General features: G+C 39.4%; 2 protein-coding genes across 7 annotated transcripts in view; one reads left to right on the top strand and one right to left on the bottom strand.

Moving 5' to 3' along the window:
- Positions 1–13,225, bottom strand: part of ANKIB1 (ankyrin repeat and IBR domain containing 1) — a 157,915-nt gene extending 144,690 nt beyond the window's left edge. For both annotated transcript variants that reach the window (XM_024990530.2, XM_024990529.2), the window contains exon 1: positions 12,681–13,225. The gene's annotated coding sequence lies outside the window, so the exon portion shown is untranslated. The remainder of the gene's footprint in view (positions 1–12,680) is intronic.
- Positions 13,226–13,291: 66 nt separating this feature from the next.
- The window catches only part of KRIT1 (KRIT1 ankyrin repeat containing), a 39,355-nt gene continuing 34,003 nt past the window's right edge, over positions 13,292–18,643 (top strand). For 3 of the 5 annotated variants that reach the window (XM_010803972.4, XM_015467969.3, XM_005205118.5), the window contains exon 1: positions 13,292–13,726. The gene's annotated coding sequence lies outside the window, so the exon portion shown is untranslated. 5 annotated transcript variants of the gene reach the window in all.

The raw sequence follows: 18,643 nt of genomic DNA, 5'->3' as shown, positions 1-18,643 counted from the left end.
CCTCCACTTCCCCCTCTGGCAACCATAAGTTTGTTTTCTGTCTGTTTGTCTTTTGCATATAATTTATTTATATTATGTTTTAGATTCCACATATGAATGATGTCATATAATATTTGTCTTTCTCTGTTTAACGTATTTCACTAAGCATATCCTCTAGGTCCATGCATGTTGGCAATACTATATTTTTATGTCTGAGCAACATTCCATTGTATGTATATATGTATACATATAGAGATACATCCACACTACACCTTAAGCCATTTGTCTGTTGATGGCACCTGAGCTTGCTTCCGTGTCTTAGCTATTATAAATACTGCTGCTATGAACACCGGGGTGCACGTATCTTTTCAAATTAGTGTTTTTGTTTTTTTTTTCTGGATATATCCCCAGGAGTGGAATTGCTGGATCATATGATAGTTCTACTTATAGTTTTTTGAGGAACAGGGATTCCCTTTTCTCCACTTCGTATCCAACATTTGTCATTTGTAGACTTTTTCAAGATAAGCCATTCCAAGCAGTGTGATTTGCATTTCTCTAATAGTCAGCAATGCTGAGCATCTTTTCATACACCTGTTGGCCATCTGTGTGTCTTTATAAAAATATCTACTCAAGTCTTCTGCCCACTTTCTGATCAGATTGTTTGTTGTTTGACTATAAGTACAGGGCTTTACTTCTGGGCTCTTATGTTCCATTAATCTGTGTGTTTTTGTGCTAGGATCATTCTGCTTTGATTACTGTAGCTATACAGTGTAGACTGAAATCTGGGAGGGTCTTAGCTCCAACTTTGTTCTTTCTTCTCAGGATTACTTTGGCAATTCTGGGTCGTTTGCAGTTCCATATAAGTGTTAGGATTATTTGTTCTAGTTCTCTATGGATTCAAGTTTTAATTCTTATCTGTACTTGCCCTCGTTTGACAGAATAGAAGCCATAACGTTAGCATACTGCCTCATACTGTTGATTATCAAGTCTTTAGTTATTTTAAAATACAGAATTCTTGAAAATAGAAACTATGTTTAATATTATTTCTGTATTCTCCTACATTATATTCAATTAGGTGTTCAATAAACATTTACTGAACTAATATGGGACAGATTTTAATATATCAGATGAATGTCCCACCTAATAGGTGCCCTTGCTTCCAGATTTCAGCCCCCAAAGCATCCCCTTAAGCCAACTAGCTTAAGACAGATCTGCTTTTGTCCAATTCCACTTAAAAACCTTCCAAGGCTTCTAGCCCTTAAGCTGTTAAAGCAAAGTTCCTGCCAATACCAGAATCGATCTCACCATAGTCTATCTCATAACTCAGACCTACCTCTAGACCACTCAAGCTACAGCAATGCTCTTGCCATGCCCCTATAAACCCCTCCTCAGCAGGCTAACTTCTACTGGGCATCCAGGTCTCAGTTTAGAAGCCGTTTTCTCTATCAAGGTCCCTGATCATGGTTCTCCAAGCCTCCACTACCAATTAGGTGTCCTGCCTCCCTAACCTGGTAATACACTCCACCCACCATCTAATACTATAATAAAGTGCTTAACCTGCTTCCCTAATTAAGTGGTAAACTTGAGGACAGGATCACACATTCAGTTTTACACCCACCGTTAAGTTCTGGCACATTATTGAGCATAGTGATAAAGTCCTGTGTTCTCAACAACAGTTTCCAATTTGAAAATACCATCATGCTTATTTCCCTGTTTACTTATTAATAACTGGGGACAAAAACAGCTGGCTGACTGATAGATTAAAGAAAAAGATTCTGGGGCCTTATTCTGCCCACATTTACTATGACACAGAAAGCAAAATCAGCATTAATTTTTTTCAAAGAACAGAAAAACTATTTCATGAGTACTTATTACTAATGGGGGACCTGTTTTGTCTTGGTCCCAACCCCAGAGGTTATAGTCATCAAACTGGATTTGATCCTAAAAGAAGCAGAGCCATGGTTGATAGAAGAAGAAACAGAAGCTGCTGCTCAAACTGGAATGCCATCCTAGGACCGAAAGGTGACAAGCACCTGTTACGGACGACTGAAAAGAATGGCAAGTGAGCCTGCATCCCTGACAGGCCAATGGAACCACCACTGGAACCAGCCCTAGGCTTCCCTCTAACTTCTCTTACAGTGGCCCTCCATATCCATGGATAAGAAACCAGCAGACATGGTGGGCTGATTGTAAGGGACTTAAAACATCCGCAGATTTCTGCCTGGGGCCCTGGAAGTAATCCCTGCAGATACAGAAGGATGGCCGTACTTAAGGAAAAGGCCCATCCCCCAGTTTGTTTCTACCACTCTTTCTGATTTCTAGAGCAACTGAAGATGATTTCTGATTGACAGGAAAGACAATACAAGATCAGAAGAAAATTCAGAAAAAAATTTGTATACTCAGAACAGTATAGAGACTAGACTAGAATACTGGAAGCCACAGGGGAAAAGATAGACATAAATAATAATGTGAAAGACCAAAAGAAAATGTGTGGCCAGTGATTGCATAAACTAAGACAAAAAACAGAAGACAGACTGACAAAACATACTGGCAAACAAAGCTAAAGAATTATATCCAAAATGTATCAAAGGCAACCAACAACTCAATAAGGAAAAAATTCAACAGGAAAAAATAAGTACAGTTACGAACAAGCAATTCAAAGACCTGAAAAATCAAAAGGACCAACAATTGAAAAGATGCTCAGCTTCACAAGTAGTTAGGAAAATGCAGAATTAAGCGCCTTAAGAAACTTTTTAAAGCTGATTTTATATTCAAAGAAAAACATCAGTGATAGTGAGTTTCTGAGGTAAATAGTCACTCTCAGATTGTAATGATGGCAGTAAGAACTGTGTCAACATTTCTGGAAAATAACCTGGCATTATTTGTCAAAATTAAGCAGTATACATTATGTACAAGATACTTGTCACAATATTGTTTGTAATACAAGACTAGACACAACACAGATGTCCAAAATGAAAACAGATATGGCTTCAGATATCTACTACTACAAAACTAACCACTTCAAGCTTGCTGCCTCTAAGCAACGTCATTTCTCACAACTCTATAGGTTGGCTGGGCCATCTCTTTGCTTTTTTCACCTCTGGTTCCTCTGCAGGTGCATTCAGCTCAACTGTCAGCGAGGTTAGTACGCCCAAGATAGCTGGTTGGTGCTGACTGGGGTGTCTTGGTTCTCTTGCTGTAAGCTAGACTGGCTTCCTTTCACGGCAGCTGTGGGAAAGCATTCTTTGAAGTCTTCTTAAAGACTAAACCCCAGAACACATCATATCCATCATATTCATTAGCCAAAGCAAATCATAAGGCTAACCAAGATTCAAGAGGTGGAGAAATAGATAGGAGCAGCAGCAAGGCCTTGTATCAAAGAGGAATACATATTAGTATGGGAGAACTTTATGGTCATTAATCATTCTATCACCGGTAGGTAGGGGTATGTGTGTGTACTATATACATACACACCATGTTCATAAATCTGTAGTTCTATAACAGTAATATCACATAGTTATATATTTCATCACATATATGTATGTTTGTAAATCTTGGAAATATGCTTATAAATTAACTAATGAAATATTGAGCTATGTAAAGTAGTCAGTACGCTGGCCGAGAACACAGAGCACTGAGGGCATGTCAGGAAGGCCAACACAGGTGTGGCCCGGAGGTGAGGATAACAGGGTGTTGTATGCAGACAGGGAGCTGCACAGCGCTGTGGGCCCAGTGAGGGCCTGTGGATCCACAGGCCAATAGGCTCAGCAGTCAATGATGCAGGGTGTGGCAGGGAGAGATATACGGACATGATGGTCTGCATGACAGAGAAAATGGAAACAAAACAACTGGACAAATAATGAATATAATGAGGTTAATGTGAAGCCAAGCTTCTTACCACCAGAGAAGGCATTATAAACATGGAAAGGGCAAAGACTAAAAGAACCCTGGGATACCGGATTGGAATTGGAAGTATATAAACAAACTCCTGGTTTTATAACATATGTACACAGGTATAGAAACAATGATGGATGTATATGAGTGTATTATATATATAAATACATGTATATAAACCATACTCACACATTTCCTAGTTCCTATAAGCAATGACACCCCAGCGGCAATGAGCAAACTAAGTCTCTAAACTTTTGTTTTTAAAACCCATCTTCTACATAAAAATACCAAATAAGGCTCCTTGGAGAAATGGCTGATTTCAGGGCTAGGCCAGGCAAAGTACAATACGAATCAGGAACAAACAGCATGTGCCAGAAGTGCACAATGAATGAGACAGCGCATGATAAGTTGGCACGGGAGCCAGCTTGAAAGGGCGCCCACTGGCTAAACCAGGGACAACTGAGACAGCAAAATAAAGAATAAGTAACAAATCACAGCACGCTAAAATCAAAACCCATGAGTCCTTACTGATTTAATAAACTCATAAACAGAGGAGAAAGCAAAGTTCTACCTTAAAATACCAACTAATACACGTAAAAGGACTAACAGAAACAGAAAAATATACAAGCAATTAATTCAGGTGGGAGTCATCACTAATACCCACACCAAGGCTAGTGAGTAGAGGTTTGAAGAGACTCAAGATGTGTAATTTTGGAATACCTCTTCACACATACACTGATCAAATGCAAAAGGACACCAAGGTGTGTATCACCAGCAGCAGCGCGATTTGACATCATATGCCTGCGCATGCAAGGCACCGGGAATGGCACAGTGCACTTCAGTGGTATTCCTGCCAGGAATGTCAGACTTGATTGGAGTCACGAGAAAATAGCACACGGGCCTAGGTTAAGGGTCATCCTAAAGAACGGAGGGTCTGTACTTCCTAAAACTGTCAAAGACATGAAAGACAGGGGGAAAAGGAAGCTGAACAAGTCTGTAAAAACATGACAACTAAATTTAACATGTATTCATGGATACGATCCTAGACCAGAAAAGAAACAGATATTGTTGGGAGAGTCAATGAAATATGAACAGGTTGGTAGGGTTGTTGTATCAATGCCTATTTTCTGATTTGTAGGGTTACATAAGACAGTGCTTTGTTTTTGAGAAATAGACACTGTAGTATTTATGGGCGATGGAATACCATGTCTATAGCTTGCTCTAAAAGTTTCAAAAAAAAAAGCCTGTGATGATGGGTATATATGTATGCATTTATACACACATACACAAACATGTATGTAACATACATATAAAGAAATAGAACAGGCAGTGGAAGAAATACAGTAAAATATAAACAATGGTGAAATCCGAATGAAGGAGATATAGGAGTTCTTTGTACTGTTCTGGCATCTTTTCTGTTAAACCTGAAATGATTTCAAAAGTTTTTTTTTAATGTTATTATCAATATGTGATATAGAACATCTGGTGTTACAGCAAATGATAAGCAGCTATTGTCTGAAGCTAGGAGACAGAATGAAAATGCTGCCTTAATATGTATATTTACATACTTTCCTTTCCAATACCCAGAGGGGAAACATGAATAGGAGGGCAATGTTTTTATGCATTTGGCATAAAGGCATCTCAATGTCTCTGCTTTTGAATTGTATTTATTTTGGCTGTGCTGGGTCTCCGTTGCTGTGCGGGTTTTTTAGTTGCAGCGAGTGGGGGCTGTTCTCTAGCTGTGGGATGCGGGCTTCTCACTGCAGCAGCTTCTTTTATTGTGGAGCTTGGGCTTGGTTGCCTGTGGCATGTGGGATCTTCCTGGACCAGGGATTGAACCCATGTCCCCTGCATTAACAGGCAGACTCTTAACCACTGAACCACCAGGGAAGTCACATTTCAGGGTTTTTAAGTGAACTTTCTTATCTCCTCGTGGATTTTAAATAGGTGGAATTCTGACTTTATTCATCTGTGTGGTCCCAGTACCTAACACATTAATGGTTTTGTCAGTTATATCTTAAATACAAATTCTACCCCCAGTATTATTCCGATCAGAAAATACAGTGATCTAAGTACCAAGAATTCTACCACACTGAATTCTATGTCAAGCTAAAATATATACATATATATTAAACCGATGTTTGAAAAATATCAAGGATTATCTTTCTTAGGAACTTGGAAGATTATATGCTCTACATTCCTAAAAACAAGAATATATAATCAGAAGCAAAAGGCCTTAGTCTAAAGAATGGCTAACTGTTGACAGTTTTGGGTTTTAAAAAAAAAAAAAAGGGAAAAAAACCCACAAAACCCCAAAAAACAGAATACAAATGAAACTTGGTCTAAAGACCTGACACTGGTTGATCATCTTTTAAAAAGTCTAAGAGGGTCTGAAAAATAATTAGATTGAACTATATCAAAGTGCTGATACAGCATATATCCTTCCAATAGATGAGTTAAGATCATTTCTAAATCAGAAGGAATACATTTTCATTGCAGAAACCAAAACTCTTCAAGGCATCAAAGAACTGTTAAAATTAAACTCAAAATGTTTAAAAGCTGAATAGATTTTATATTGCTCAATACTCTCTCCTTCATGGAGAATACAAATATTTTTAGTACATTTTCTAGGCTCTTGGTCCCACTGATTAACTAGAAAAAAAAAAAAAAGTTACATATGCCTGAAAATCTATGTTACAGGTAACCATACAGAACTTCAGAACTGTCTTTTCAAAGGTTTAAACAACTGAAAACTACATTTTGATACTATACAATTCATCTGTTTCAGTAAATAAAAGATACTAACACCTTATGAAATTAGAATCTTTCATTCAAAGTATTATTAACCTGACCTGACCAAGGGGTAAAAGACTTATACACTGAGAACTATAAAACATTAATAAAGGAAACTGTAGATGAGTCAAAGAAATAGAAAGATATCCCATGTTCTTGGATTGGAAGAATTAATATTGTTAAAATGGCCATACCACCCAAAGCAATCTACAGGTTTAATGTGATCCTTATTAAATTACCCATGACATTTTCCACAGAACTAAAATGTATAAATCCTAAAATTCATACAGAACCATGAAATTCGGCCCAGAATTGCCAAAGCAATCCTGAAGAAAAAGAACAAAGCAAGAGGCATCAGCCTCTCAAGCTTGCAACAATACTACAAAGCTACAGTAATCAAAACAGCATGGTATTGGCACAAAAACAGACATACGGATTCATGGAACAGAACAAAGAGCCCAGAAATAAACCCACACATCTACAGTCATTAATCTTCGACAAAAGAGGCAAGAATATACAATGAGAAAAAGACAACTCTTCAACAAGTGATGTCAAGGAAAGCTGGACAGCCACATGTAAAAAGAACACATCCTCTCATCATATGCAAAAATAAATTCAAAATGGCTTAAAGACTTAAACATTAGACACGACACCATAAAACTCCTAGAAGAGAACATAGGCAAAATATTCTGACATAAATCATATCAATGTCTTCTTTGGTCAGCCTCCAAAGGCAACAGAAATTAAAAACAAAAATAAACAAATGGAACCCAATTAAACTTGCAAGTTTTTGCAAAGTAAAAGAAACCATAAAAAAAAGAAAATAATGAAAAGACAACCTACAGAATAGGAGAAAATATTTGCAAAATGATGCAACTGACAAGGGCTTAATTTTCAAAAAATACAAATAGCTCTTACAAGTCAAAAACAAAACAAACAGCCCAATCCAAAACTGGGCAGAAGATCTAAATAGACATTTCTCCAAAGAAGAAATACAGATGGTCAATAGGCACACAAAAAGATGCTCAACACCTCTAATTATTAGGGAAATACAAATCAAAACTACAGTGAGTTACCACCTCACACCAGTAAGAATGGCCACCACCAAAAAGTCTACAAATAACAAATGCTATAGGAGGTGTGGAGAAAAGGGAACCCTCCTACACTACTGGTGGGAATGTAAGTTGTTGCAGCCACTGTGGAAAATGTACGGAGGATCCTTAGAAAACTAAAAACAGAATTACCATATGGATCCAGCAATCCCACTCTTGGGCATGTATCTGGACAAATCTATAATTCAAAAAGATACATGTACCACCCCCATGTTCAAAGCAGCACAATTTACAACAGCCAAGACACGGAAGCAACCTAAATGTCCACTGATTGATGAATAAAGATGTGGTACATATATACAATGGAATGCTACTCAGCTATATAAAAAACAAGAATGAAAAAATGCCATCTGCAGCAATATGATGCAACTGTGGAAAATTCTGAAAGAGATGAGAATACCAGAACACCTGATCTGCCTCTTGAGAAATCTGTATGCAGGTCAGGAAGCAACAGTTAGAACTGGACATGGAACAACAGACTGGTTCCAAATAGGAAAAGCAGTTCGTCAAGGCTGTATATTGTCACCCTGTTTATTTAACTTATATGCAGAGTACATCATGAGAAACGCTGGACTGGAAGAAACACAAGCTGGAATCAAGATTGCCGGGAGAAATATCAATAACTTCAGATGACACCACCCTTATGGCAGAAAGTGAAGAGGAACTAAAAAGCCTCTTGATGAAAGTGAAAGTGGAGAGTGAAAACGTTGGCTTAAAGCTCAACATTCAGAAAACGAAGATCATGGCATCCGGTCCCACCACTTCATGGGAAATAGATGGGGAAACAGTGGAAACAGTGTCAGACTTTATTTTTCTGGGCTCCAAAATCACTACAGATAGTGACTGAAGCCATGAAATTAAAAGATGCTTACTCCTTGGAAGGAAAGTTATGACCAACCTAGATAGCATATTCAAAAGCAGAGACATTACTTTGCCAACAAAGGTCCATCTAGTCAAGGCTATGGTTTTTCCTGTGGTCATGTATGGATGTGAGAGTTGGACTATGAAGAAGGCTGAGCGCCGAAGAACTGATGCTTTTGAACTGTGGTGTTGGAGAAGACTCTTGAGAATCCCTTGGACTGCAAGGAGATTCAACCAGTCCATTCTGAAGGAGATCAGCCCTGGGATTTTTTTGGAAGGAATGATGCTAAAGCTGAATCTCCAGTACTTTGGCCACCTCATGCGAAGAGTTGACTCATTGGAAAAGACTCTGATGCTGGGAGGGATTGGGGGCAGGAGGAGAAGGGGACGACAGAGGATGAGATGGCTGGATGGCATCACTGACTCGATGGACGTGAGTCTGAGTGAACTCCGGGAGTTGGTGATGGACAGGGAGGCCTGGCGTGCTGCGATTCATGGGGTCGCGAAGAGTCGGACACGACTGAGCGACTGATCTGATCTGATGCAACTAGAGATTATCATACTTAGTGAAGTAAACAAGAAACAGAAAGACAAATACCACACGGTATCACTCGTATGTGGAATCCAAAATATGACACAAATGAACCTATCTATGAAACAGAAACACAGAGAGAAGAGACTGGTGGTTGCCACAGGGAGGGGACTGACAGAGGGATGCAGCAGGAGGCTGGGGGTAGCAGATACAAGTTTTTACCTAAATAGGTAAGCAGCAAGATCCTACTGTACATCACAGAGAACTACATTAAATATTCTATGATAAACCATAATGGAAAAGAGTATTTTTAAAAGAATGTATATATATTTGTAACTGAATCAAATGGTTATACAGCAGTAATTAACACGTTGTAAATCAACTTTACTTCAACTTTAAAAATTGTTTTACCTACAGGAAAAAAAATTAAACAGTTATAGCTATATAACAAGTTTATACATAACTATATAACAAGGACTTCCCTTGTGGCTCAGCTGGTAAAGAATCTGCCTGCAATGCAGGAGACATGGGTTCGATCCCTGGGTTGGGAAGATCCCCTGGAGAAGGGAAAAGCTACCCACTCCAGTATTCTGGCCTGGAGAATTTCATGGGCTATATAGTCCATGGGGTCGCAAAGAGTCGGACATCACTGAGCAACTTTCACTTTCAACTATATTACAAGTCTTTTTCCTTAATGGGAAATCTTAATGTCAAATCTTTTCTAGCGTATAACAAATAAAACAATATTCAGCATTACTATAAACCAGAATCTGTGTGGTTTTTAAATGGAGACAAAATACTTCTTAGGAAAGTAATAAGAATGTAATAACAAAATACATGGTGGTAAGTGTGAATTAAACATTCAATAAATGGCCTTTACTGTGTTAATTCTCATAGAAAGGAAGTCAAACAATCCTGAAATATGGTCAAGTGACTTAAAAACGTATTAGAGATGTCTGTAAAGGCATATGGATAAAATCACAGTCAAATATACACAATGGCAAATTCAACAAGGAAAGGAATCTTAATTTACTCATCCTTGAAGTCCCTGAATCTAACACACAGCCTGGTACACAGAGTAGGCATTTAATAAAGGTTACTGAAATGAAGTTAATATGAAAGTTAGTTATCTGAAAAAAAAAAAAAAAAAAAAACAGGTAATCTGAGGTTGTCTGAAAAATAAAGAATCCCCAAATTACCAATACTATTGTCCGAGTAAATCACACTTTGAGAAAGAAAACAAAATACCTACACATTTTAAGACCATGCACAGAAACTCCTCTCAGACTGGTCTTTTTAATAATGACGAAGTCACTCTCAAATCTGTTTTGGCAAATGTGTCATATATAAAGTTCAATATTAGAAATATTTTAAAATTTCATCTAATTAACTGTGCATCCCCAAATGGGGAAAAGTACCCAAAACACTGAGGAATCTTTCCTAACTTCCATTGGAGGAGAATCAGATAAACTTAAATCATGGTTCTTCCATCTATTTATATATGAAAATTAGTTTAAGCTTTTACCTACAAGTAAGTTGTAAATACACATATTTCACTTTCACAAGTTCAAATGCACACCCCAGAGAAGGAAACAAAAAAACCCAAACTCTCTCAAAAGTGGGTAGTGCTCCTACGGGAGTATAAAAGAGTAGCAAACAAAATTTCTCTCCCATGTCTCAGCAGCCACCTGTTACAGCCCACACTTATGGCACAGGCAGCATGGTTCGGGAACACTTTCATATTGAAAACTCAAAATTCCCAGTGCAATGGACGAGGGAAAAAGCATAATGTGGAGATACAGCCCTATCTTCTCCACTCTAAGTCCAGAGGTAGTAGAGGTCAATACACTTTTTTTTTTAAAGATTTTCTTCAAGTTATTTCCCATTTTACTAAACGTAAAAACCACACCCTTAGTAATACATTTGACTCTGTGCGGTGCTTGGCTTCTGAAACATGCCAGGAAAGTACATTTCCAGAGAGACAGCTGGAGCTACATCTCTTAAGCCTACTTCAAACTAAAATCTGTGAACAGTGTGCAGTTACAAATCAAATAATAGTCTCAAATCAACTGCTGGGAGGTTTTGAAAACAAAAAAAAATTACTGTTAAATACATTTACCTTTCTGAACAAAATGATGTTTTTTGTTTTTAGGGAAAAAAAAAAACACCCACACACCAAAGCTACCAGTCTACATAAGAGAATAATTTAAAGAAGAGTAACAGAGAGCCTGCAATACACAGAGGAAAATCATTCTTAAATTCTCTTTTGCTTTCTACAATGCCTTTAAAAGTATAAACTACATGAAGGCACCTAAGTCACCAGACACTGACAGCGTTACAGTTATTCTTAAGGGTAATTTCTGGAAAGTTCTGCAGTGGCAATTTAAAAAAAGCAAACCAAATTTTAACGAAGAAAAAAATGCTTAGTTCAAAATCTGGAAATACACGTTGATGGTTTTTACGGTGAATTCTTTTTTTTCTTTAAACTAAGAAACAGGAAGGTGACAGGCACAATGGTGAGTAACATCTGTAGGTGGCTGAGCCAAACCGAATTCAAAAAGATCTCTGTGGAATTAAGGATTTCAAATAATATCTTGACAAATATAATATGACATGATCAAAAATCACTTTAGCTACTTTTTTCCTTTACTAAGAAAGCAAAACCTTCCAGTACAAAGGTTTTCACATCACACACACTGTAAGAATTAAATGTAAATCCAAAACACTAAAATTATCAAAAGGTAACCAAAACACATTTGAAAAAATGAGACTTCCGTTTTTCATACTGATTTCTCAGACCTACTAGTAAATCTCCCCTGGAATGGGTCTTCATTTCAATTTAAGATTGTTCAATATGCCACTTCGTGTGAATACAGCTTGTGAGACTAATTCTCCAAACCTCCTCCGGAGATTCTTCATTACAGCTCTAATTCCAATTTCCTGCGACTCAGTCACACACAGAAAACAGCTTATATACACAGGAGAGGAGAGGAATGGAGGTCCAGGGCAGCGGCCCGTTTTTGTGTGGTGGCAGAAGCTGCAAAAATAAAGGTTCACTGGAGCTATTATCCCCACCCATCACAGCCCTCCAGAACGCTTTCATCCATCCACCCGCTCCAGACTCTCGAGCTCTCCAGAACGGATGAACCCGTGGCTTTCCACGTCTCAGAGGATGGGCGGGGGACGATCTGAGGTCCGGGGTACACATAGAAAAAGAGGGAGGGCACAGATCCTTTGAGGACGTAGGGACAAGGAGATGCATCCAGATGAGGAGGCTGGGACGCGCCACGGAGACACCGAGGCTTGCAAATTCGCTGACAGAAAAGCTCACAGGAGGCAGACAGAGGATGTTGCCTGTTCAGAGACGGGAACAGACAATCCTCCAGAAGAGAAGGGAGACGGCATCTGTAAGAGTCCCGGGAGGGCGTGAACTAGGTAGCGCTGAACTCGGAGCTCAAAATGGGTAGAAACCGCCTCAAAAAGACCCGCACGGCGAGGCTGAGACTTACGGTTACTTCCCGGGCTGAGGGTAAGGGTCGGGTGGACCCTGCAGCTCTGCAGCTCTGCCACCGCCGTGGCGCCCCTGTCTCTCCAGCCGAGCCGGTGACCTCAGGTACTCTATGCGCCCCACCCACCCGGGGGGACGCCCCTTCTCGGCGTGCGCCCCCTCCTCGCTGGCCCGGACGCGCCCGCCTGCCAGAGACTGCTGGGGCCGAGTGCGCACTGGAGGCCCGCGGGGACGCAGCGAGAGCTAGAGGCGCCCGCGGCGAGGCTCAGACTGGGCGGGCGCCCCCCATCCCTCTCCGGCCGCCGCGCCGCCTTACTCGGGGGAGGGGAAGAGGGGGCGGTGGCTCTCGCCTCCGCCTCGCGGTCAAGTCCGGCTCAGGCTCCAGCCTGGAGCGCGCGCGCGCGCAGCCCGGGCCGTCCTCCTCCCCTCCCCCGCCTCCGGCTCAGCTGCTGGCGCGCCCGCAGCCGCCACCACCCCGTCCCCGAGCCGCTCGCCACCAGCCCCAGACAGCCGGCACCCCAAGCGAAAAGCGGCAGGAACGGCAGCACCTCGGCCACCGCCCCGGAAGCTCTTCCCCACCAACCGGGAGGCTTCAAGGGGTGTGAACCCGGAAGCGATTTCCTCGCCCCGGTAGCAGCGGGATGGAACGCTAAGGCCTTTGAAGACCTGGAATCCCCTAATTTAGAGAGCAGGTGAAGTGTGTATGGCGCAGAGCTCAGAGGCGAGCAGAGGCCAATAAAGAGCGGGTGGACAAGAGGCTCTCCGATCCCAGAGACCGGATCTCTCGAGTTGCCGGGTGTGGGTCGCGGCCGTACACGCCGGGCGGCTTCAACGGGCGACCGAGTGTTCTCCTGTCACAGGAAGTTGGGCCTGGCCGCTGGGAAAGCGAAGGGAAGGCGGAATGAAAAAGCTGTGAAGGGCCCCCGCCCCCGCCCCCAGGTGACTGTCCCACCCACTGAGTTGAATGTAGCGGCCCGGGAGGCACTCGGCCCCCAGCACGGGTGAGACGAGGAGGACGGTCCAGACTCCTACGAGAGAGACGGAGAGGTAGGAGGCCGAACTGTCTCCATCCAGGCAAGGACTTCATTTCTTATAAGTAGTTACAGAGAAGCCAAAGCCACTTTTTGGGTGGCATCTCTTTGTGCAAAGAGGCGTGCCCGCCCTTTTCTGGTAATGGACGCTGATGGGTGGTGGTGGCCGAGGAAAACGCCTAGGAAGTTTTTATTTTTGTCACTTCAGGAAAAGCGATTGACAGCAGCTCGCCCCTCCTCTCTGTCTTCTGCATCATTTAAGGCTTTTGGCTGTCTTTCTTTGCTTGTTTCTTCGTGGTGTTTTTAGCTTCACCAGAAATTTTTCATCTAGCTGACCTGACTCCGGATTTCACCTCCATTCCCATCTCACGCATGGAGAGGTTTTTTAACTTCAGTCTGCTTGCCAGTGCTTCCTCACCATCATGTCTTTTAACTGTTTTGATGTCCTTATTTATTTGGGGGAAAATGTCAAAAGCTCGAAAATGTTTTCATAACAATAGAAAATCAAATATTTTATGGTCTTTTTTACTTAATCCCATGTTAGGTGTATTGGTTATTTTTCCCTTCGAACTGGCTTGTGGAACCACAGTAGGACTTGATATAAAGTATATTTGGATATACTACGGATGAAATCAGGCTCCCCCAAATAACCTCCTCAAATGTTCACTGTAGGAATTCATTAGTTCCTTCTCTGTTAGTCAGATTTAGTATAATTGCCTTCAAAAGTTATTTGAAGATTATTAAATATCTTACAGAATAGAATGTGACTTAACAGAAAGAAAGAACTTGAAAATTACCAATGATGCTTTTTCATATTACCTAATGTTTGGTAGAACTGGTTCAAAGGACAGGAACAGAGCAAACTAGAAATAGCACCAATGACTGTTTTCTATTCTGCTTTATTATTATTTCCTCTCTTTTTATTACTGTAAGCCAATTTGAGTGGCAAAAGGATGAAATTTTTAATGGTCAGCCTATCCTTGGAGGGAAATTCTTACTGATATTTAGTTGCCATCTCTTGTCTCTAATACTATAATGCTTTAAAATATTAAATCGTTTAATGAGAGTAGAGAAGTGGCTAGTAACTTAGCTACTCCGCCTCGGTTTTTTTCTTCTGTAAAAGGGAGATAACAACAATAATAACTACGTCATTAAGTTTGGGGAAGAATAAAATGAGTTAATGCATGTAAAGCCCTTAGCACAGTATCTAGGATGTAATAATCATTGTAAGTGGTGGTAATTATTCATATTATTTTAAAAAGTTGAGAAACTTTGCTTAAGAATGAAGGAGGGAATCAGGTACATCCTACAGAGCCCTAATGCTCAATTTTTTTGTTTTTAATTCATGAAGTACACTTTCTGATCATTGTTGCTAATTTATATTAGCATGTACTTTGCAAATTGGTAAATCATCTTGTCTGGAGTAGGAAATGGCAACCCACTCCAGTATTCTTGCCTGGAGAAGCCCATGAACAAAGGAGCCTGGCAGGCTACAATCAATGGGGTCTCAAAGAGTCCGACAGGACTGAGCAGCTGCACACACAAATCATCTTGTCAGTTTTGACTTCTGGTAACTAAATTTACAATACCTATATTCATGTACTGAATCTTCTCTTTTTCTGCACTGCAAAAATACTTTGAAAGTTTGTCCATCTTGGGGATTCCGTGGCGGTCCAGTGGTTAATTCAGATTGTGCATGCATTGCCTAGGTCCCATTTTCAGTCCCTGGTCAGGGGACTAACATACTGCAAGTCTTGTGGCATGGCCTAAATAAATAAATTTCATTAAATTTGTCCATCTGTACTCTATGTAGTAAACGTTTCTTCTTAGCAACATTATTGGCAGTTTGTTCAACAGGACCTGCCCCATGAGGACTAAATGGTGTCTGTTCAGCCCATTTTTCACCCAGTCATAGAGATGAGAGATGCCCATGTTTTCAAATGATGCCTGGTAGGTCTCAGGCCAAATGAGAACCTCTTCACTTATTTGTAAGGCATCATTAGTCAGGCAACATAGTATCACTTATGCCTAAGCATTTTCCAAAACAGAATGATTGGTGAACAAAATGCCACATTTTTTCCTATTCTTAGTCACTTGAAGGCTTATCTAAAATTCTGTCTAAACACATTACAAACTAGTTATACCGTTTTCTGTTATTTTTAGCTCAAATTACTCTCTCTCAATCCTTTTGCATGTGATTCTGCCTTAGCAGTTTTGTCTTCATATATTAGTAGCTTTTGTTCTTTTCCTAACTTAAGCCTTTGTTTTCTTCCTTCATGTCACTGGAAGTATGTATATTTCAAATATTCTTTTTTTTATTGTATCACATTTATCTTTTAAAAATTCAATGTACTGTGCAATACCAAATATTCTAGATGAGTAATAAGTATTAGTAAATAAAGCACTTTGCCAGTAGATTTTTTTTTTTAATAGGTGACCAACAGTTTAATCAGTTCGCTTTAAAGTGTGTTTAGAAAACTAAGAATTACTTGATTTCTCATTTTAGATGCTTAATAGAAAAAGGGTTTCTGTAATTGTGCCATATATGATATACAGTGTATTCATAATACAGTGTCTTTTTTTGGGGGACTGTCAGTATTCAAAGAGGCAGGCATACATTTCAAAACTTATTAGGTTTTATATCCTGAAGTCATTGTTAATCTGAGGTGAAAAGTAAGTGCTAAATTGGAATTCTGAGAAGAAAAAAGTCTCATTTTTTTCACTAATAGGAAGTTCTATTGCATGAGGTGGGTTTTAAGATGGTCTTATGAAAAAAGTGAACTGAAAAAAATCCCACAAGGTATAGAGTGAGAATGCATGTCTTCAAAACTTCTCACAAAATGAAATGTCTCAAACCTAATGTTTTATCGTAGTTTCTCTGTTATCTATAGTTTGTCTGGATCTAAATTAGTGAAAATTTTTATAACCTAAAAATTTTTATAATTTATAAATAAATCTTATAATTTAAAGTTTTATTGCTTAAATAATTTAAGATTAAAATAATTTAAAATTTTTGTACAATAATAGTTTTTTAAAAATTTTAGCTAGTGTTTACTTAAAATGTCAAAGGTTACTGAATTTTAAAAGCATTCTTTTTAGGGAAATTTTCTAGTTTTAAGGTGGTGGAAGGGAGTAAATTAAAGATTTTTTGTTATTATGTAAAGAAGTGAATTAAAGATTTCAAAAGGACTTTATTTTGCAGTTGAGAAAACAATAAAGTCCTCTATCTCCTCTCAGATGACATTCAAAACCTTTCTTGAAAGTGAGCTCTTTTTTTCTGAGAGTTGGAGCAATAAGGAAATTATTAAATATAAACAGATCATTTTAATGCCTAATGGACTTTTAAAAAAACTGAAGAAGGTTCATCTTACCATGGCCAGGAAAGCAATTCCTTGCTTGATGTTCTTCTCAAAACTTACTGGCATATAAATGAGAGGTAAATTTAAAAAAAAAATAAAATATATTCAGTGCAAAGAGATGTTTAGTCGCTCAGTCGTGTCTGACTCTTTGCATCCCCATGAACTATTGCTCACTATGGGTATTCTCCAGGCAAGAATACTAGAGTGGATTGCCATGCCCTCCTCCATGGGATCTTCCCAACTCAGAGATCAAACCCAGGTTTCCTGCATTGCAAGTGGATTCTTTACCATCTGAGCCACCAGGGAAACCCATGAAAAAGAAAAATTAGTCCAGCCATGAAAAGAAAAATTTATAAGAGCACTTTATGAGGAGATGGGACTATGAAACAACCAAGAAAGTGGTTGAGCTTCAATTACTTGTTGGAAATTGCCCAGTGGAGACTTAAAATTAGTCTGGGGGAAAAAGTGTACATGTGTATATGTATGTGTGTATATATATACATATACATATATGTATTTGGAAGCAAACTTTTTAATTATCCACAGAATTGATAATGGAAGTGAAGAACATTTTTAAGTCGATATCAGAAAGCTTTTATCAACTGATTTAATGTTTTTGTGTCTGTGATAGGCATCTCCAATGAATATTAAACTATCCTTTCAGTTCAGTTCAGTTCAGTCGCTCAGTCTTGTCCAACTCTTTGCAACCCCATGATCGCAGCACACTAGGCCTCTTTGTCCATCACCAACTCCCGAAGTCCACCCAAACCCATGTCCATCTAGTCGGTTATGCCATCCAGCCATCTCATCCTCTGTCGTCCCCTTCTCTTCCTGCCCCTAATCCCTCCCAGCACCAGGGTCTTTTCCAAAGAGGCAACTCTTCGAGTGAGGTGGCCAAAGTATTGGAGCTTCAGCTTCAGTCCTTCCAATGAACACCCAGGAGTGATCTCCTTTAGGATGGACTGATTGGATCTCCTTGCAGTCCATGGGACTCTCAAGAGTCTTCTCCAGCACCACAGTTCAAAAGCATCAATTCTTCAGTGCTCAGCTTTCTTCACAGTCCAACTCTCACACCCATACATGACCACTGGAAAAACCATAGCCTTGACTAGACGGACCTTTGTTGGCAAAGTAATGCCACTGCTTTTCAATATGCTATCTAGGTTGGTCATAAACTATCCTTTAGTTCATCCAAATATCAAAATTCTTTTTAAAGATTCTGGAAAGAATGTCAATGGCAGCTACCTATTTCTAGCTTCCAAACTTAACAATATGACATTCACTTTTGGAATTTATGAATACTATTCTGAATCATTATTTCAAGGCATTTTTACTTAGTTATTTATAAGACATTTCATAATTATATCACCTTTTTTACAGGTCCAAAAGGCAGATTCTTAACTAAGAATCTGTTAAGACCTATGAAAGTATATATCCCCATTAAAAAAAAAAAAAATCTACCTTTAATAGAAAAGGAAACAAAGACTACAAGGTATCTGAAATTATTCCTAGAGGTTTACTAGTGGTGAGATGTGATCAGTCATCTCTGACTTGCTTTTTATACAGTACATATA

This window comes from Bos taurus, chromosome 4 (genome assembly GCF_002263795.3).
Source record: "Bos taurus isolate L1 Dominette 01449 registration number 42190680 breed Hereford chromosome 4, ARS-UCD2.0, whole genome shotgun sequence".
Lineage (NCBI taxonomy): Eukaryota > Metazoa > Chordata > Mammalia > Artiodactyla > Bovidae > Bos > Bos taurus.
This window is presented reverse-complemented; position numbering and strand designations above follow the sequence as displayed.